Source organism: Schistocerca serialis, chromosome 2 (genome assembly GCF_023864345.2).
Source record: "Schistocerca serialis cubense isolate TAMUIC-IGC-003099 chromosome 2, iqSchSeri2.2, whole genome shotgun sequence".
NCBI classification, from domain to species: Eukaryota; Metazoa; Arthropoda; class Insecta; order Orthoptera; family Acrididae; genus Schistocerca; species Schistocerca serialis.
In genome coordinates this window covers 438,764,711-438,786,355 of record NC_064639.1, presented here as the reverse complement: position 1 = coordinate 438,786,355, position 21,645 = coordinate 438,764,711, and the positions used below count along the sequence as shown (strand labels likewise).

Below are 21,645 nucleotides of genomic sequence, written 5' to 3'. Positions count from 1 at the left end.
AAAATATTGTAACTACAGAGTCTTTAGGGCCCCTGCAGCCTCCATTTGCATTATTCTTCTTAGTATCCGCCTCTGTAGTCGAGGTAGCTAATGCAGACCGCAGCGAGGAGCTCGATGCTGAGGTAGACCTCTTGAATGAGAGTAACGGCACAAATTATCTTCACCAGAATGTGGTCGGAAATGGAGGGTGATGGCGCAAGGTTTGTAACAACGATTCTGTGTGAATGACCCAAGTTAAACATCGGAACACTCAGCAGTGTCCCATGGAGACAGGGCACTTGAATCTGTTGATCGCCATCCCCTTGTATTCAACACAAACACCTACGTTCAACAGCTATACTTACAAGACTCAACATTCAGACCTTTCGAAGAATAAAAAAATTTCCGATTTAGGCTGCTGAACCTCCGGCCACCCTCCCCCTCCCGTCCGTGTCTCCTAGCTAACAATTACACACGAGTTTTATCACAAGTAGTCAGTAGTCGGGTGCAGTTTATCTCCGGCACTTGCAGATTCTGCAGTTCATGCCCTACCACTGGTTATTCGACGTCCAGTGAATGATACGTCGCAGCCGTAAAACATCCTGCATGTGTCGTTTGCTTTCCTTCATTTCCATATCTAGTAAAGAACCGTTATCTGTCGAAATAGTATCTGACTATACGTGGAACAGCTAAAAGTATACGTGGAACCGAGATTCAAACCGGTATTTCGTTTCTGAAGAGTTTGGAAAGAAGGAAGAGAAGCCTGTAAAAAGTTGAATTTTGTGTCAATCTGTAAGTCCTGCTTAGACAACGTAACTGTAAACATACTGCTCGCAAAACGTAAGGTTACAGGTTAAAAATCCCAGTCCAGAGCGTAGCTTTAGTTTTTCACTCGCTTGCGTACACACACATACACACACACACACACACACACACACACACACACAGAGAGAGAGAGAGAGAGAGAGAGAGAGAGAGAGAGAGAGAGGGAGGGAGGGAGGGAGAGAGTATATATTCAACGTTTTGAGCAAGTGAACTTATTCTCAAAGAGGATATCTGATTGCTATAGCCGGCCGGAGTGGCCGTGCGGTTCTAGGTGCTACAGTCTGGAGTCGAGCGACCGCTACGATCGCAGGTTCGAATCCTGCCTCGGGCATGAATGTGTGTGATGTCCTTAGTGTCCTTAGGTTAGTTAGGTTTAAGTAGTTCTTCTAAGTTCCAGGGGACTGATGACCTCAGAAGTGTCCCATAGTGCTCAGAGCCATGTGAACCATTTTTTCTTTGCTATATGCCTATGCTGAATGTTCGTACTGTTGCGCCGGAAATAAGTAGTTGGACACACATGAGTAACACGGCAAATTCAAGGAGGCCGTATAAGCCGGTGGGACCAGAGCCCATCAAATCTTACTGCTGATACACCTGTAACTGCGCTACTATGCCAGGCGGATACTACATCGCAGGGCATAACCAGAGTGGAAATATCAACGACGCAGCAGGATGACAGAGCCACTGAAGTGTCCATGGCCCTGTTACTCCATATCAGAGCCACGAACGTGTTGTGGCTTAAGCTATAAAAATCGATGCAGTGGCAAAACGAGGACGGGCCAAGGCCGTATAAATACTCGTCATTTTTAGTCAAAGTGTAATGGAACAAATTTGTTTTGTGAGATGATCACCTTACGAGCCAGCGACAATGGTATATGGTTCGTAAATATTGTGAATATTGTAGCTAAAAGGATTTGTTGTTATTTAACGTATTCTTTACCCGTGAACAACAAACGAAGAATTTTTTCTGTTTCATGAGCGATGCAGAAAGCAGCTGGTGACAATGGCTGTCTTTGTGCTCTCAGTCAACCACTGTAGCCAAGATCCTGACTTGTGTATTTGGAAGTGTGTAGTTTGAATACCTATCTGAAATACCTGAAAGAGTATAATGAAATTGAAGTTTGGATGAACAATCAAGTACAATTTCAAGTAGCTGGTAACAAAAGTTCTCGTAAGTCTAATTTCAGACAAGTTGGCAACGTAACATCTTTCTTGTTTTAGGAAATTACGATTTTGTATACATTAACTTGAGGTACTAACAAGTGCCTAAACTTTAAATATTTTGGTGAATTAAGCTTGAATCTTGTCCTTATTTAAATACCTTGAGGTGAATAATTTAACTTTGGAGCTGATTTTAATATAGTGTGCGAGGTTCAACATTACGACCCATTGATGCAATCACACTAAATTATCGATCAACTGTTGGATCTTGGTTGAATTCTTGTTATGAATAATTTACTGGCAAGTCGAGGTTAAAATATTGAATATAGATATCAGGAAGTTAATACCACCCAATTTAAAAGAACCATGGACCTTGCCGTTGGTGGGAAGGCTTGCGTGCCTCAGCGATACAGATGGCCGTACCGAAGGTGCAACCACAACAGAGGGGTATCTGTTGAGAGGCCAGACAAACGTGTGGTTCCTGAAGAGGGGTAGCAGCCCTTTCAGTAGTTGCAGGGGCAGCAGTCTGGATGACTGACTGATCTTTCCTTGCAACATTAACTAAAACGGCCTTGCTGTGCTGGTACTGCGAACGGCTAAAAGCAAGGGGAAACTACGGCCGTAATTTTTCCCGAGGGCATGCAGCTTTACTGTATGGATAAATGATGATGGCGTCCTCTTGGGTAAAATATTCCGGAGGTAAAATAGTCCCCCATTCGGATCTCCGGGCGGGGACTACTCAGGAGGACGTCGTTATCGGGAAAAAGAAAACTGGCGTTCTACGGATCGGAGCGTGGAATGTCAGATCCCTTAACCGGGCAGGTAGATTAGAAAATTTAAAAAGGGAAATGGACAGGTTAAAGTTAGATATAGTGGGAATTAGTGACGTTCGGTGGCAGGAGGAACAAGACTTTTGGTCGGATGAATACAGGGTTATAAACACAAAATCAAATAGGGGTAATGCAGGAGTAGGTTTAATAATGAATAAAAATATAGGGGTGCGGGTAAGCTACTACAAACAGCATAGTGAACGCATTATTGTGGCCAAGATAGACACCAAGCCCATGCCTACTACAGTAGTACAAGTTTATATGCCAACGAGCTCTGCAGATGATGAAGAAATTGAAGAAATGTATGATGAGATAAAAGAAATTATTCAAGTAGTGAAGGGAGGCGAAAATTCAATAGTCATGGGTGACTGGAATTCGAGAGTAGGAAAAGGGAGAGAAGGAAACATAGTAGGTGAATATGGATTGGGGGAAAGAAATGAAAGAGGAAGCCGCCTGGTAGAGTTTTGCACAGAGCACAACTTAATCATAGCTAACACTTGGTTCAAGAATCATGAAAGAAGGTTGTATACATGGAAGAACCCTGGAGATACTAAAAGGTATCAGATAGATTATATAATGGTAAGACAGAGATTTAGGAACCGGGTTTTAAATTGTAAGACATTTCCAGGGGCAGATGTGGACTCTGACCACAATCTGTTGGTTATGAACTGTAGATTAAAACTGAAGAAACTGCCAAAAGGAGGGGATTTAAGAAGATGGGACCTGGATAGACTGAAAGAACCAGAGGTTGTACAGAGTTTCAGAGAGAGCATAAGGGAACAATTGACAGGAATGGGGGAAAGAAGTACAGTAGAAGAAGAATGGGTAGCTCTGAGGGACGAAGTAGTGAAGGCAGCAGAGGATAAAGTAAGTAAAAAGACGACGGCTAGTAGAAATCCTTGGGTGACAGAAGAAATATTGAATTTAACTGATGAAAGGAGAAAATATAAAAATGCAGTAAACGAAGCAGGCAAAAAGGAATACAATCGTCTCAAAAATGAGATCGACAGGAAGTGCAAAATGGCTAAGCAGCGATGGCTAGAGGACAAATGTGAGGATGTAGAGGCTTATCTCACTAGGGGTAAGATAGATACTGCCTACAGGAAAATTAAAGAGACCTTTGGAGAAAAGAGAGTCACTTGTATGAATATCAAGAGCTCAGATGGAAACCCAGTTATAAGCAAAGAAGGGAAAGCAGAAAGGTGGAAGGAGTATATAGAGTGTCTATACAAGGGCGATGTACTTGAGGACAATATTATGGAAATGGAAGAGGATGTAGATGGAGATGAAATGGGACATACGATACTGCGTGAAGAGTTTGACAGAGCACTGAAAGACCTGAGTCGAAACAAGGCCCCGGGAGTAGACAACATTCCATTAGAACTACTGATGGCTTTGGGAGAGCCAGTCCTGACAAAACTCTACCATCTGGTGAGCAAGATGTATGAGACAGGCGAAATACCCTCAGACTTCAAGAAGAATATAATAATTCCAATCCCAAAGAAAGCAGGTGTTGACAGATGTGAAAATTGCCGAACTATCAGTTTAATAAGTCACAGCTGCAAAATACTAACGCGAATTCTTTAAAGACGAATGGAAAAACTGGTAGAAGCCGACCTCGGGGAAGATCAGTTTGGATTCCGTAGAAATATTGGAACACGTGAGGCAATACTGACCTTACGACTTATCTTAGAAGAAAGATTAAGGAAAGGCAAACCTACGTTTCTAGCATTTGTAGACTTAGAGAAAGCTTTTGACAATGTTGGCTGGAATACTCTCTTTCAAATTCTAAAGGTGGCAGGGTAAAATACAGGGAGCGAAAGGCTATTTACAATTTGTACAGAAACCAGATGGCAGTTATAAGAGTCGAGGGGCATGAAAGGGAAGCAGTGGTTGTGAAGGGAGTGAGACAGGGTTGTAGCCTCTCCTCGATGTTATTCAATCTGTATATTGAGCAAGCAATAAAGGAAACAAAAGAAAAATTCGGAGTAGGTATTAAAATCCATGGAGAAGAAATAAAAACTTTGAGGTTCGCCGATGACATTGTAATTCTATCGGAGACAGCAAAGGACTTGGAAGAGCAGTTGAACGGAATGGACAGTGTCTTGAAAGGAGGATATAAGATGAACATCAACAAAAGCAAAACGAGGATAATGGAATGTAGTCGAATTAAGTCGGGTGATGCTGAGGGAATTAGATTGAGAAATGAGACACTTAAAGTAGTAAAGGAGTTTTGCTATTTGGGGAGCAAAATAACTGAGGATGGTCGAAGTAGAGAGGATATAAAATGTGGACTGGCAATGGCAAGGAAAGCGTTTCTGAAGAAGAGAAATTTGTTAACATCGAGTATACACTTCAGTTTGGACAAGAAGAGAATAGAATCTTTCGAAATGTGGTGCTACAGAAGAATGCTGAAGATTAAATGGGTAGATCACATAACTAATGATGAAGTATTGAATAGAATTGGGGAGAAGAGGAGTATGTGGCACAACTTGACAAAAAGAAGGGACCGGTTAGTAGGACATGTTCTGAGGCATCAAGGGATCACAAATTTAGCATTAGAGGACAGCGTGGAGGGTAAAAATCGTAGAGGGAGACCAAGAGATGAATACACTAAGCGGATTCAGAAGGATGCGGGTTGCAGTAGGTACTGGGAGATGAAGAAGCTTGCACAGGACAGGGTAGCATGGAGAGCTGCATCAAACCAGTCTCAGGACTAAAGATCATAACAACAACAACAATTTAAAAGAGGGAATGAATTGTTTCTTCGGTTGCATCTAGGGACATTTTGAAATTAACTCAAACACGGAAGGATATTAATCCTTGCCGCAAATGCGGCATGTTAAAATATGGAATTTAAAAGTGATCACTGATAGCGAAGGCAACAAACATAAACAATATTACTACGACAGGAAGCCGAATTGAAATTGAATACTGATTTACCATTATGGTTCCCATATACTGTTGACTGTCCACAATTAAACTGCGAAATATCATGACTTTGCTTACACTGATGAGGATCGTCGTATGTAAGTGGATTACAATCTCCATAATTATATCGAGCTTATATTACGTGATATTGACGCTGCATGAATCCGTACTAATGATCCTACAACGCTCTTATCCTAACGTGGAAGGAAGTTTCACTGCAAAAGATATCGCAGTCTGCTGATCACCAGTCGCAAGAAGGGTCCTAAGTCGATCTGCGAGTTTACGAGTCTACAAATCTACGAGTCCATATGGCTCAACCAGTCACCAGCGCCGGACTGTGCCGCTGCTAGCTGCCTGCAGCCCTTTTACTGGTGCTTTGTACGATGTTGTGTATTCAGTGATCTTTAACCTGCGCCGCTGGTGCAATGGGACTCCGACTTCCTGATGCTAGTGGCCCTGCCTTGCCATCAGCGTCGTTGCTTCCTCACCTGCATGACATAGCCGAGTCGTGTGCCGACCACAGCACTTTCCGTGTCGGAATCTTTCGGAATCTGTACGACTTTTGTAGTACAGAGCAATAAATGTCTGGTTTATGGATTCTGTTTCACTGATGACACGTTGGACGTCTACCAGGCATCCACTCACCACCGCACTGCTACTGCGCCTCAATGGTGGACTACCGGCATCAAGAGCTCTAAGTACCGACCACCCAGATCGCTATAATAATCTCAGCTGTTTGGAAGCACCCAGTCACTCTTGGTGTCAGGTACTGTATTTTGTAATGGATTGCCACTTTAGGTTTTCGTTATTGGTAGATGTTAACGCCGCAGAACGGTTGAAACTTTTGTAGTGAGAGATAAATACAAATATTTACTTTTGAATGAGGGGTTTTTCTGAAGCAGAGTACATGTGGTGCGTAAGTTTCGTTAGATAATCGGAGAAACAAGTAAGTAGTCGATATCTGTTTTTACGAATCTAGCCATTCTTCATTAAATGTATGTTTTTAAAATTTGCTTGTTGGTGAATTTTAATTTGAAGTGTGTTTCGTGTGACGTGTGAGAAATAGACAGAAAAAACCGTATTCAGACGTCGCAGAACTACAACAGTGGTGAGCATTGGAGATGTCGGAAACCACGAAAGTAGAAGACCCTCTAAGCGCGTTAGTAGCCTGTCAGATATCACGAAATACTCGTATGGTACTTGAGATATAAGCCGAAAACAGAAATATGACATCTACATAAAAATGTACCAGGCTTAAAAGGTTTAGATATATGCGAAACCTTCGAAGAAGGGGTTGCAATGTGTTTGAATTAGTCGTAAATTAACAATCAATTTCACATTGTCATCACCAGAAAGGGATATAAAGAATTTCATTTTATTTTCTCATTTTTTTGTAGCTATTATTCCAGAAATTCATGAATATTTTGTTTATTTTAGCATCTCATTGAAAACTGTTTTCGGAATTGCGTACGAAAGATCGTTATTTGTAACCGGAATGAAGAAACTTTAACTGACCTAGTTACACTCTTTGGATTTTATGACTGCTTCAGTGGAGCTTGGTATATTATATCAACCGGCTGTGGAACTTGAGATATTTGAGTAGTTTTGTTTGTGCATCGCTAAGTTTCATCTTATTTGAAGAACAAAAAAAGCTTAGTTTACGTAAATTAAATTTACGGCTGTTTACCGCATCATTTTCTCACAATGGGTGTTTTGAATAGCCCCAACTAAACAGCGGTGATTGGATATCTCTGAGAAGTAACTTACGTAGTCCTCGCATGCACTAAAAATAAATATCATATAAGTCATATAAACGAATTGTCACATCGACTGAATGAAAGAGGAAGTTGTGACAATAATTCGTTAACAAGTATACATAAACTTATCTCAAGGTATCAACAAGGTCTATAGATGTTTTTATATACTCAATATGGCATGGAATATAAAATCATTGTTATCTGAAGTGCTTTGCAGAAATTAAAAAATATATCAATGTTAATATGTAAACCGTGGGGAGAATGTCATAGTTATTCTGTCTGTTTATTCGTTATTGTGAGGTATAATTTGGAGTGAAAAGAACTTACTTTTAGGAGATTTTAGGTTTATAATGCTTTACTATAGAAATGTAAATTTACTTTGAACTAAAGGCTTCCTTTAAAACGGTGTTAACTGTTGACAATACTTCCTTGGTACCTAAACAAATTCGATTTCAATACATAAAAATGTGTTAAACATTCTGACTACTGATAAGCTGTGTAGCAAAGATATCTGTTTTGTTACTATTTACCAAATTCCAAATGAAGAAAAATAATACAGTCCATCCCACAAAAAGTGCACGTGTTTCTCAAACAATTTGCGGTAAGATATCATGAAAGCGACATTTTAATTACTGCTAAATACTGAACGTTAACTTACAGTTGCATTCATTTTCCATCAAACATTTTATTAATTACAAAACCGTGTTTATTTGAGTATCGTAAGTAGTGAGTCTTCACACTTTGAATATTTTTTACAGAACATAAATTGTAACGGAAAATACAGAATTCGTTCATGCCAGAGGAAACTGATCCGTAGTGGATTACCGGAACATAGTGCAATAATTAAACGAGATCCCCTTGTTTTAGAATAGTGATTCACATCTCTGGTGTAAATAAAGTTGTTTATTTATTGAAAAAATGGTTCAAAAGGCTCTGAGCACTATGGGACTTAACATCTTAGGTCATCAGTCCCCTAGAACTTAGAACTACTTAAACCTAACTAACCAAAGGACATCACACACATCCATGCCCGAGGCAGGATTCGAACCTGCGACCGTAGTAGTCCCGCGGTTCCGGACGGAAGCGCCTAGAACCGCAAGGTCACCGGCGCCGGCTTATTTATTGAAACTTAAGTTTTTTGGAAACGTGTAGTATACTGAAACTAATGTTCTTACTGTAGTAATTGCGCTTTCATCCTGTAGAGAAACGAGTTTTTCATCAACAAAATTTATAACTAATCAATTCCTTGTTTTTCAGTTCGTATTATTCATCAGCTGATGGTCTTTTTTAATACATTTTAAATAAAAGAGTCGTTTATGAGTCAGACCGCTGGCAACTGCTTTTATTCACTATATTAACCTAATTAATATGCATATGAATGCATGGAAAACTATTTTATCCAATGTATAAGACGAAATCTCCACTCACAAGGGAACAACGCATGGCAACTGGAAAGTAGTTTTAGGATAATTTTAGTAACGGTGTACATTGCATTTACTTCCATAAAATTACCTCTTGGCTAGAATTTGATAGCTGCTAACGGTAAATGTCAACTTTTGTCGAGGTAGCTTAACGTATGTAGTACATACAGGCAGCTAGAACTGTGTGTCACTTGCTTACATAGCTCCTGGTAGTATTTCTAACTAGCGTGTGTCACAGGTTGCCCGCTCGTAAGGCGCTCTCTTCTTCCAGATCACCCGACAAATGATTCAACAGCGTAAGGGGTAGTGAGCAGTGGCAGTAGTGGAGCACACTTGTAAAATTTCTACCTAGCACAAGGACACAGAAGACTGTGGTGGATAGTTGGCAGATGAAATAGGGAAAACGACAATACGTAAGTGCGTTACAGGTGTCGGTACATTTGCTTTGGAAATTACGTGATTGTTGTACAAGGATATTAGTGCTATGTTTGTCGAAACGCTTGCGACGACCTCATCGTAATCCTGGTTTCATGGCCACGGTATCTTGTTTGCTGGTAAGCCTCGGTGGGAACTCAAAGCTTTGTAACTTTACCTTTCTACGATACGTACGTAGGTAGAAGCGAAGTGTTGGTTGACTCTTCTAGAAAAGCACGCCCTCAGAATTTTAACTTGAAAGCACACTGTCATGCCTATCTTGCAATGTCTACCACTAGTGTTGGCTGAGCATCTCCGTGACGCATTCGTGGTATCTAAATTAATCTGTGACGAAACACGCTGCTCTTCTTCGTATCTTCTCTTCTTCCCCTATCAGTGCTATCTGATACGGATCCCCGATTGACGAGCAAGTTTCAGGCACTGGTCTAACGATAGTTTTGAAAACTACCACCATTGTAGATGGACTACACTTCCTGAGAATTCTTCCAATGAATCCAAGTCTGCCGTCTGCCTTAAATGCGCTCAGTTTTGTGTGGTCGTTCTGTTTTAAACTGCTGCGTACGCATTTTCCTAGGTACTTAATGAAGGTAACTGCTTCCAGTAATAGTTCTGCAATCGTGTAACCATAAAATAATGGTTACATCTGCGTATTTATCCGCAATACGTTATATTTGTTTATGTTGAGAGTCAATTGCCAGTCTCTCCACAAAGTGTCGTCAGAAAAACAGATATGTCAGGTAACCGTGAATGACTGTTGTTCATCACGCGCGTGAAAGACAAACGTAATTTTTAGAATAAGATTTTCTGAACATCTAAACCACTGAAAACTGGAAACATATACACCACATTTGCATACCACTTCATCTAAAACAATTACCACCCTATAGGTAAAAAAAGCACCAGTCAGCAGTAATAACATTTCGTTGACAGCTAATGCCGACTTACCACAAACAAAACAAGATTTTCTACAATAACTTTAAGCATCAAAGATCACATACGCCACGTTTCTCACTTGAACATATAATTTTTTGAGACCTAAAATTCCCTATAGAGATTTTGCCTGTGTTGCAGATGACATGCTGCGTAAAGTATTGACATGAGGCTGAAAAGGCTAGACGTCCACGAACATGCATGAAACAGTTTTGAAATCAGTACTTCAAAATTTGTTTTAAAAATCGTTTTAAGTGATCCCAATGTTTCTCGATAGGCTAAGTTCAGAAACACCAAGAGTTTCTCACAATAACGTAAGATTTTTTACAGAGTACAGAAGAATATTCAAAAATTCGTACTAATCACGTACACTATGTATATTCGAAAAACTTTATTGGAAAAACATGACAAAAATAATGTACGCCTAACACTGTAATGAAGTGGGTCAAGAGTTCAATAAGTAACGCAATACTTTTTTCTGAAAGCAGATTGGTTTTATTCACGATCCCAATGCACCATATTGTTCCCCACTCTTTCCTCTACAAAACCCTGTTTTTCAACATTATCTCCATTCAACGCGACGGCCTTACGCCACTTTCCCTGGGAGGGCCTGTACGTCTGCATGGTGCAACTCTACTGGTTGTCGTCGGAGCCAACGTCTTGCTGCTTCACAGCCGTCACATCATCCACGGACTGCTTCCCGTAGAGTTCATCCTTCATTGTGTCAAATAAACAGAAGTCAGAATGTGCGACATCCAGGCTGTAGGGTGGATGAGGAAGAACACTCCAATGAAGTTTTGTGAGCTTCTCTCGCTTGGACAAACTTGTGAGCCTTGTATTGTCATGGAGAAGGAGAAATTCGTTTGCATTTTTGTGGCGACGAACACTCTGAAGTGGTTTCTTCAATTTCCTGAGGATAGCACGATACAGTTCAGAGTTGATCGTTGCACCACGAAGGAAAACATCAAACAGGAAAACCCCTACAGAGTACCAGAAGACCGTCGCTATGACTTTACCGGCTGACGGTGCGGCTTTGAACTTTTTCTTCGGAGGGGAAGTGGTGTGGCGCCACTCTTGCATTGTCTTCTGTTAGGCGGCGGGGAACCCAGCGGACACACACTTAAGCGCACCAACTGGTGGACGAGTGTGTCAACACTACCAACAGAGACGCCCAGTTGAGCAGCGAGGTGTTTGGTTGTGGTCCGTCGATCACCTCTAATGAGAGTGTTTTTTCGTTCAACCATTGCAAGAGTCAAAGCTCAGCGCGCCCGGCCGGCACGTAGAAGATCGGACGGGTTTGTGCGGCCTTATTGCTGTGATGACAGACGCCTCACCTCACCCAACGACTCACCATGCTTTCGTTCACTGCAGGTCTCCAAAAGAAACTCAGTGACAGCTATCTGCTTGGAACACACCGCCATTACAAACGCGGTTTTGATGGCTATATACAGTGCAGCCACCAATTGCAATTTCATGAAATTATAGGGGCTGAAGTGGAAATATTCCACGATGTGCCACAACAAATCCTGAATTTTTTCAGCCGAACCTTGCTGAGGAAAAAAATGTATGGCATTACTTACTTATTGAACACCCCTCCCACGATGCTCTTGAGCATTAACGTAAGAACACAAATCTTAATGTCTCTTCTTTTCCTCTTGAAAAGTCGGTTTCGAAAATTTTCTTTTGTGCATTGTCTGAAGTCACTCCCTGAGCATCGTCCAGTGATAATAAGTTACTTTACTAACATCCCACCGCTTTTTATACCTTCGTAACATTTCTTTAATCTCTTGATGGAAGTCCTCTCCCTGGTTCACAGTAAATTTTCAGGAGAGGAGCTGACGTGGATATTTAGTAGTGCAATTTCAAGCTCACTTAAGCATCCAGTATTCTAGAGATGTGTATGACCTTTCTTAATCTATTATTGTAACTGGGGTGTTTCTAGTTGCCGAGAAACTTGTTGATAACTTCATTAAAGGATATCTAAGATTTATTTTTATCTTCAAATATTTCGTCTTTCGTTAGTTTCCAAATGCCAGGGCCGGGGGAAACTCGTTATTTTCGATTGGGTTCTGATAGCAATGGAAACTTACCTGTCACATACTTGAAAGCGTCAGTAGAGCTTTAATAATTTTTTTCTATAATTTCATGTGTTAATTGGAGTCAGGAGGTGATTTTTTTAAGCCACGAAAGAATTGCCGAGGGTCATATTTTCTGGGGCGAGTGCTTCTCTTTTGCACGACTGTGTCACTACAGGGAGGTAGCTGTATTGCAGACTATGCCAAACATTTTGTCAAGGGTAACACTGCAAAACACCACGAAATAATAATGTCGCCATTATGACAAATACATAAATACATTTTGCATACTTAACAGAAATTATTAATTTGTGCCGAAACTGCACATGATGGAACACTTTTGTACTTTACACGAATTCAGCAGCCAAAAATACTCCACAAGAAACCTTTTAGCCTTAAGAGAAAAATGTTATTGTTGTTGTTGTTGTGGTCTTCAGTCTTGAGACTGGTTAGATGCAGCTCTCCATGCTACTCTCTCCTGTGCAAGCTTCTTCATCTCCCACAACCTACATCCTTCTGAATCTGCTTAGTGAACTCATCTCTTGGTCTCCCTCTACCATTTTTACCCTCCACGCTGCCCTCCAGTATTAAATTGGTGATCCCTTCATGCCTCAGAACATGTCCTACCTCTCCAATTCTATTCAATACCTCCTCATTAGTTATGTGATCTACCCATCTAATGCTCAGCATTGTTCTGTAGCACCACATTCCGAAAGCTTCTATTCTCTTCTTGTCCAAACTATTTATCGTCCATGTTTCACTTCCATACATGGCTACACTTCCTGACACTTAAATCTATACTCGATGTTAACAGATTTCTCTTCTTCAGAAACGCTTTCCTTGCCATTGCCAGTCTACATTTTATATCCTCTCTACTTCGACCATCAACAGTTATTTTTCTCCCCAAATAGCAAAACTCCTTTACTACTTTAAGTGTCTCATTTCCTAATCTAATTCCCTCAGCATCACCCGACTTAATTCGACTACATTGCATTATCCTCGTTTTGCTTTTGTCATTGGTATCCAGTTTTAATGTAATGGAACGTAACGTTCAATTTATTTATTTATTTAATCGTATGGCTATGGCCCCCCGTCGGGGAGACCGTTCGCCGGGTGCCGGTCTTTCAATTTGACGCCACTTCGGCGACCTGCAGTCGATGAGGATGATAGGATGATGATGAGGAGAGCACAACACCCAGCCCCTGGGCGGGGAAAATTCCCCGAGCCAGCCGGGAATAGAACCCGGGCCCAGAGGACTGACAATCCGTCACGCTGACGATTCAGCTACCGGGGGCGGACAACGTTCAGTTAATTATTATTAAATTTTTAAGTTGTTCGTAACTTACGATGTCTAATGAAGTAGCTACTTGCGACCATCGATTCCGGGATACATCCCTGTTATGACACTTCTCATCCTGAGGCTGCCATAAACGCCTTTGCCGTGCTAAACTTAAAAACATCTCAGAATCCATGTTTAGCGCGTGGCTTCGACGCCCAAATCGACTGAAGGAAACAAACTGATTTGAATTCTGCCCGTTGGTTGGTTGGTTTGGGGGACTAAAGGGACCAGACTGCTACGGTCATCGGTCCCTTTTTCCAAAACTTAAAAACACCCACACAGAATAAAAGCGAACAAGGAAAAGATGACAGACGACACAGGACAAGAGAAACTTAGACAAAGACTAGACAAAACGAATTAATATCACACAGGGTGTGACGGTGGTTGGACGACCATAGAGAGAGAAAAAAAAAGAAAAAGCCAACCACCGAGAAACACATTAAAAACTCAATCTAAAATCGTAGGCCAAAGGCCAGATTCAACATAAAAAAATAACAAACACTCAGATTAAGTGATGAAAACCCCCTGCCCGAAGAAAACGCAAAACTAAGCCTGCCATGGCAATGTCATTTGTTAAAAGAGGAGGGAGCGTCTCAGGCAGTGCGAACGACTGCCTGAGCACAGTTAAAAGTGGACACTCCAACAAAATGTGAACCACCGGCCGCCGGCAGAAGTGTGTACGCTGGGACATTGAGATCGGTTGCCCCGAGACAGCACATGTACTGTCGTACTGATTCGAAAAGATCGGCCGTCTTCGGTCGATGTCGGCCGTCGGCGGAACCCGGTGTCGGTACTACTGTACCCGTAGCCTAAGACGTTCGGTTATTTAGTGACCGGGCCGCGTGCTGCCGTCCGTCGCAGAACGAGACGCGAGGTGGAGAGCTGGAGGCGGGGCGCGGACAGCACAGGGCGTAGCGGGAAGCGGCGCCCTCGCCTGTGTGTGTGTGTGTGTGTGTGTGTGTGTGGCAGAGCGCCGGGACGCGAAGGCCGGCCAGGCCAGGGTGGGCGTCGGCGGCGCACAGCGCACAGCCTCAAGACGCGGCGGCGGCGGCTCATCGATTTCGGGGCAGGGCGTGTCGCTGGCGTGTCCCGGGGCGCCACACCCACCGCCCGCGCCCAGCCGGGCCGCGCCGGCTCCCTTATGATCGCCGCCTGCCGCCTGCTTTATTCTTTGGCAGCGGCTTGCAGGCCGCCGCTAATGGTTTCCACCATTACGGAAGCTGATACGCCCGCCCTGGGCACCGCACCCCGCCACCAGTTACATCCTGCGTGGCACAGTTTCATCCTCGCCTGTCTTCGCCGCTAGGGATACAGAAAAAGTTTTCTTGCGAGTTTTGCGAGAATGTTAAAGAGAACTGCAGCCACCGTTATACACTGACGGAAATAAAAATCGCAATACATAGAAATAATTAATTTAGAGTAATGGAAATTCGGAAATACATTTGTCTAGGTAATATACACTGATGCCACAAAAGCCATGGCGTACCTCCTAATATCGTGTCGAATCTCCTTTTTCCCGGCATAGTGCAGCAATAAGTCTCTGCAAGTCACCTGCAGAAATATTGAGCCAGCTGTGTCTATAGTCGACCATAAACGCGAAAGTGTTACCGGCGCACGATTTTGTGCACGAACTGATCTCGCGATTTTTTTTTTTTTTTTTTTGTGACGTCTCCAAAACCCAAGGTCCTCGGCGGTACTTTTGGGGCAGCCACCACAAATTGTATAAAGCGTTCGTAGTGACCAGGATGTCGCTATGTCTGTTGGCCGAAAAATAATTAATGACAAGAATTGCGCCAGCTAGAATGAAGAGATAACTTATGTTTATTTCTAACGAAACGTGCACCAGCAATAAAAGTCCAAGTAATATCCAAGGTCAATCCGTCTACTGAGCCTAGTCGAATACAATACCAAATATCACACTGCAATGGCCCCGCTATAAACTCCACGAAAGGCTAGCAATATACCATCGACAGAAGACTGTCCGTCTCGGGACCAGCGCTCCTCCTTATATGCAAAAGGCAGAGGGCGCTGCAGACCCGAGCTCAGCCATGGCGCGACCTCTTCCGTCGGCGGTAACGCCCTGAGACTCCGACGGCCGCGACAGGAACTGTGGCCAGCGATGTCACGGTCAGGGCGCGCATGCGCTAGTTGGTTGGTTGGTTGGTTGGTTGGTTGGTTGGGTCAGTGGATACAACAATTTTACATAAACGTTCAATAGGCTTCATGTCGAGAGATCCGGGTGGCCAAATCATTCGCTCGAATTGTTGAGAAACTTGTGCAAACCAATCTCTAACAACTAAGGCCCGTTATATGGAGCATTGTCATCCATAAAAATTCCATCGTTGTTTGGTTGCACTTGGTTTCCAAGTAACCGAACATAATGATTACCAGTCAATGAAATGTTGAGTTGCACCAGAAGACCCAGCCTGTCCCATATAAACACATCCCAGAACATTATGGAGCCACCACCAACCTGCACACTGCCTTGTGGGCAGCTTGGTTCAAATGGCTCTGGGCATTACGGGACTTAACTTCTGAGGTCATCAGTCCCCTAGAACTTAGAACTACTTAAACGTAACCAACCTAAGGACATCACACACATCCATGCCCATGGCAGGATTCGAACCTGCGACCACAGTGGTCGCGTGGGTCCAGACTATAGCGCCTAGAACCGCTCGGCCACCCCGGCCTGCGGACAACTTGGATTCATGGCTTCGTGGCATCTGCGCCACACTCGAACCCTACCATCAGCTCTTACCAACTGAAATCGGGACTCATCTGACCGGGCCACGGTTTTCCAGTCGTCTAGGATGGTCAAAAACCCAGGAGAGGCGTTGCAAGCGACTCGTGCTGTTAGTGAATGCACTACCGTCGGTCGTCTGTTGTCACAGCCCACTAACACCAAATTTCACCGCACTGTCCTAAGCGATATGTTCGTCGTACGTTCCACATTGATTCCGATTTCATGAAGAGTGGCTTGTCTTTTAACACATAGTTCCACGTTTGTGGTAAGGACTATGGAATCAAACTGCTGAGGTCATCGGTTCCTAGGCTTACACACTACTTAATCTAACTTAAACTAACTTACGCTAAGCACAACACTTAATCCATGTTCGAGGGAGGAGTCGAACCTCCGACGGGGAGAGCCGCACGAACCGTGACGAGGCGCCCCAGACCGCACGGCTACCCCGCGCGGCCAATGGTGAAAGGTACTGCCCGAAATTTGGTATTCTCTGCACACTCATCACACTGTGGATCTCGGAAAACTGAATATCCAGACGACTTCCGAAATTTAACGTCCCACGTGTCTACCTCCAAATACGATTCCGCTTTCAAAGACTTAATTCTCGTCGTGCGGCCACAATAACATCGGAAACCTTTTCACATGAATCACTTGAGTACAAATGACAGCTCCGCCAATGCCCTTTCTGTAGACGATACTACTCCCAACCTACGACTTTTGTCCGACCAGTGTATTTAAGCGATTAATGTTGTAGGATCACAGGTTAATGTAAGCGAGGGAAAAGCCATTGCATATGTGAAATGCTGGAGCATGTATAGCCGGTGTAACCACCAGAATGTTGAATGCAAGCATCCAGACCTGCATGCACTGTGTTTTACAGGTCAGTTTGGGGGATTAAGTCCTATCCCTGTTGTACATGTTCCGGTAAGACAGGGAGGGTTATTGCTGTTTGTGAATGATGCTGGAGGTGCACCGATGATGTTCCATATGTGCTCGAGATCTGGTGATCGAGCAGGCCAACGCAACATGTCGACACTCTGTGGGATCATGTTGCGTTATAACAGCTGCATATGGGCGAGTATTATCCTGTTGGAAAACAACCCCTGGAATGCTGTTCATGAATGGCAGCACAACAGGTTGGATCCCCGGACTGACATATAAATTTGCAGTCAGGGTGCGGGCATGACAGGAGACTGTTCCTGCTGGCATACGAAATCGCATCGCAGACCATGACTCCAGATGTAGGTTTAGTGTATCTAGGCTGCAGACAGGTTGGTTGTACGCGTTTACCTGGCCTCCTTCTTACCGCCTTTCATCAGAAAACATAACAGATCTCCACCCGCCCTCCAACAAGCACTCCCTTGACACTACTGCACTAGCAAACGGAGGTGGTTTGGGGTCAGTGTAATGCACGCTACAATTGTAACAAGTCTTTGTGTCAGTGTGGTGCCAACTGCTTCTCGAAATGCTGATGCAGACGCAGTACGAAGAGCCAAAGCCGTACACCGAACACGATGGTCTTGCCTCTCCGTGGTGCCATGCGGCCTTCTGGAGCCCGGTCTTCTTGCGACCGTACACTCTCGTAGCCACCGCTACCACCAACCACGTACAGTGCCTATATTCCTGCCAAGTGTTTCTGCAATATCGCAGAAGGAACAACCAGCTTCTCGTAGACCCATTACAGATCCCGTTCAAACTCAGTTAGCTGTTGATAATGGCGTCATCGTCATCTTAAAGGCATTCTTGACTAACATCAACTCACTATGTCCAATCTCAAAGTTAATTAAGGTTACAGCGTGTATTTAAAGCAAAGCTGCTAGCACCACTCTTATGCGACTGACGAGTCATATGAATAGACCTCATCTTCCAGATGCAGAAACACGCCTACCACCTTTCGTGTCTCTTGCACTCCTTCAGTCAGTCTATAAAAATTTATTTCTTGACTCAATCAATAACCCCTTTCAAGCGTGTGTTCCCATCTTAACACGGCAGCCGCTACACATTCTGTTGTCTCCTCTCAGAAATATATGTAAAACACAAACTTTAAGAAGGAATAGCACGATGGGAGCTGTGTCAAGACATCAGAGAAAAATCTCCATGGGGTTTAAGGGAACAGTAGAGGGCATAAAATTCTAGCGGAAGACAGATAACAATTTTCTTTTTATTTCACCTCGGTTATAAACCATCTAGCCTTGTGGTCGTAAAATTTCCCTCCTCAAAAGCCAACACCGACAGTGTGCAGTGGCACCAGAGGCCCCGTATGATCCGACGTTATTACTCGTATTAATTAATAATCTATATGAACTAGTGCGGTAAGTGCCGCCTATAGACTAGCTATAGTAAATACGTAGCAACAACAACATATTCAATTGTTATATTGGTTTATTTAATTGCAAATGTAAACCTTGTAACTGACGTTTACTAAAGGAGCAGAAACCACCAGCATCCTTGGAACTTTTCGTTTGTGGTGCGTCTGGTCGTAGAATAAACGACAAGTTCCGCTGAAACCGGTGTTTTCTGTTCCTTTTATTCAAGATACGGTGTTTCAAAATGGTGCAAATGGCTCTGAGCAGAAAGGGACTTAACATATAGGTCTTCAGTCCCGTAGAACTTAAAACTACTTAAACCTAACTAACCTAAGGACATTACACACATCCATGCGCGAGGCAGGATTCGAACCTGCGACCGTAGCAGTCAAGTGGTTCCGGACTGAAGCGCCTAGAACCGCTCGGCCACAGCGGCCGGCGATATGGTGGTGATACCCTTTGGAAGCGTCACCCGCCCTGTTAGAGAGGGACCTGAAAATGGTGGGCTGTACCCCCGAAACTGCATATAAGTAAATAAAATCAACACAAACGCTGATAGTGTTGCTATTGTTGCTGCACACGTAAATACAACAGCTGCTGTCCCATTAATGATTAGATGGTGGATGTACCGAAAAAGCTATAGCAAGTGCGAGATAAGCTGACGCAGGTCCGTAAGTTCTGATCGTTAGTAGTCGGCACAACTCTGAACACATCGTGTCGATGGTGGTCTGTTTCATATTGCTACCAACCTCAGCGATCTAACAGTTATGACACTATACTTGTGTTGTGAAGTGTTGTCGGCTTCACTGTGTGTGCTAATGATTTTGCTTTATAACAATATTTCTATTTATATTTAAATGCATACTAAATATGAGACACCATCACAAAAGTTTGATAAATGCCTGCTTTCCTCTGCTCACTGCATTGCCATAATTAATTCAGTGTTCCTTGTTAAAAATAGGTACGTCATTTGAAGACGATCGTAATGCGCTTTCTCGACTCTGTCTGACGTCCGCGTCAAAATTCATAGCACAGCAGATGGTCGGCACGAGTCGCTACGCCCACACACACAAGAAAACACTCCCTCTCCCGCATCCGCTAACCCCAGAATTGCCGCGCTCCTTTCCCCCTCTCCCCTGAGGCAAGCGACCAAATTTATTTAGCTCACTGCTGAATTCACCAGCGTCAATTGAAATTTAGTGCATTTTAATGTCTCTGTAATTTGTTTGTTACTGAGAAGGAAAACTACACTCTTAACAAACTATTAACGATCGTTGATATTTTGGACTCTGATGTTGGCTGCTAGATGCGACATCATAAAATACAGCTGAGAACCGCGGGCCGCAGGAATGCTCGATTAGGGAGCAAATGCGGCCGCAGTCTCACGACCGCTGTTGTAGCTACGTCAGTCTGATAATGCACAGTCTAATCGAATTAGACATTAATAAGGCATGTGACCACACTCCGCCTGCATGGCGACTTGAAATCTGCCGGGGACACTTTCAAAGAGGTGTCTCAATATCTGCGGAGGAATGGCAGTCCATTCTCAGCTCAAGAGCCGAGACCAGAGGAGGTACTGAAGTTGGACGTTGGGGTGTAGAGCGAAGTCGACGTTCTGACTCATCGCGAAAGGGTTCCACTTCGTACAGGTCTGGACTCTGGGAAGGCCAGTCCATTTCAGGAGCGCTTTTGTCCACAAACCATTGTCTTACATATGCTGCTTTATGAAGGAGTACATTGTCACCCTGATACAAAAATTGATCGTCTCAGAACTGGTACTGTGGTCTACCCATTATACAGTGCCGTAAAATGTGTTCATATCCTTCATCATTTCGCGTTTGCTTAATACATAGCGTGCGGCTGACGTAATATTACGGCGCTTGCAGGAAATGAGTAAGTGCGGCCGACATAATGTTACGTCACACCGGTTACCATGATTTTCGGCGGTTTCGAACCTTTTTTTTTTTTTTGCGACTCCCGGAATCATTTTTGTGATCTACAGGCTTTGCAAATGACGGTCGCGGTATCACTTGAAACTTGGACAATCCATCATTTTCGAAACCTTTGTTATTGTCTCTTACTTGGTAGGCATTAGGTGACGTTCAAGGTCTCTCTGTTTTGTGTGTTTTTCTGTTGTTTTTATGTTCAAAATGTGCAGTGAAGAGAAAACGTTTGGAGGAAACGATATGAAACGCCCTTAACGACTCTAAAGATGATGAAAACGAAGTATCTGATGACGATTCAGACTACACGTCACCTCGAAATTGTAGTAATTTTGTAGTTTTTTGAAGATGACTTGCTGCATATGTATATCGTATTATATTCACAGATTGTCTTATGCGAGCATAAGAGTCCAGTGACTCTAATATTGGACTGTGTATCTCTCCATGTTTCAGTTTGAATCTCACTGTATTTACTATGACTGCTAAATTTTGCTTTGATCTTGTGTTTTGTGTGTTTCTTTAGATGGAAACTGCCAGCGGCCTTGCCGCAGTGGTAACACCAGTTCCCGTCAGATCACCGAAGTTAAGCGCTGTCGGGCTGGTCTAGCACTTGGATGGATGACCATCCAGTCTGACGGGCGCTGTTGGCAAGCGGGATGCACTCAGCCCTTGTGAGGTAGACTAAGGAGCTGCGTGATTGAGAAGTAGCGGCTCCGGTCTCGGAAACTGGCATACGGCCGGGAGAGCGGTGTGCTGACCACATGCCCCTCCATATCCGCATCCAGTCACGCCTATGGGCTGAGGATGACACCTCGGCCAGTCGGTTCCCTGTTCGGGGGGGGGGGGGGGGGAGTTCATTTTTTTAGATGGTAATCGGCTGTAAAAGAAATAAAAACAGAAAGATCAAGTGTTTGCTTTCACATTTAAATACTTGAACTCTTTTTTTAATTTTTTCTGTAATAATTAAAGT

At 43.4% G+C, this 21,645-nt stretch overlaps 1 protein-coding gene and 1 pseudogene across 1 annotated transcript in view; one reads left to right on the top strand and one right to left on the bottom strand.

Annotated features, from left to right (window-relative positions):
- Window positions 1-21,645, bottom strand: part of LOC126456044 (tolloid-like protein 1) — a 1,300,043-nt gene that overhangs the window by 955,339 nt on the left and 323,059 nt on the right. The window lies entirely within an intron of this gene.
- On the top strand, window positions 21,208-21,325 carry LOC126459084 (5S ribosomal RNA; annotated as a pseudogene).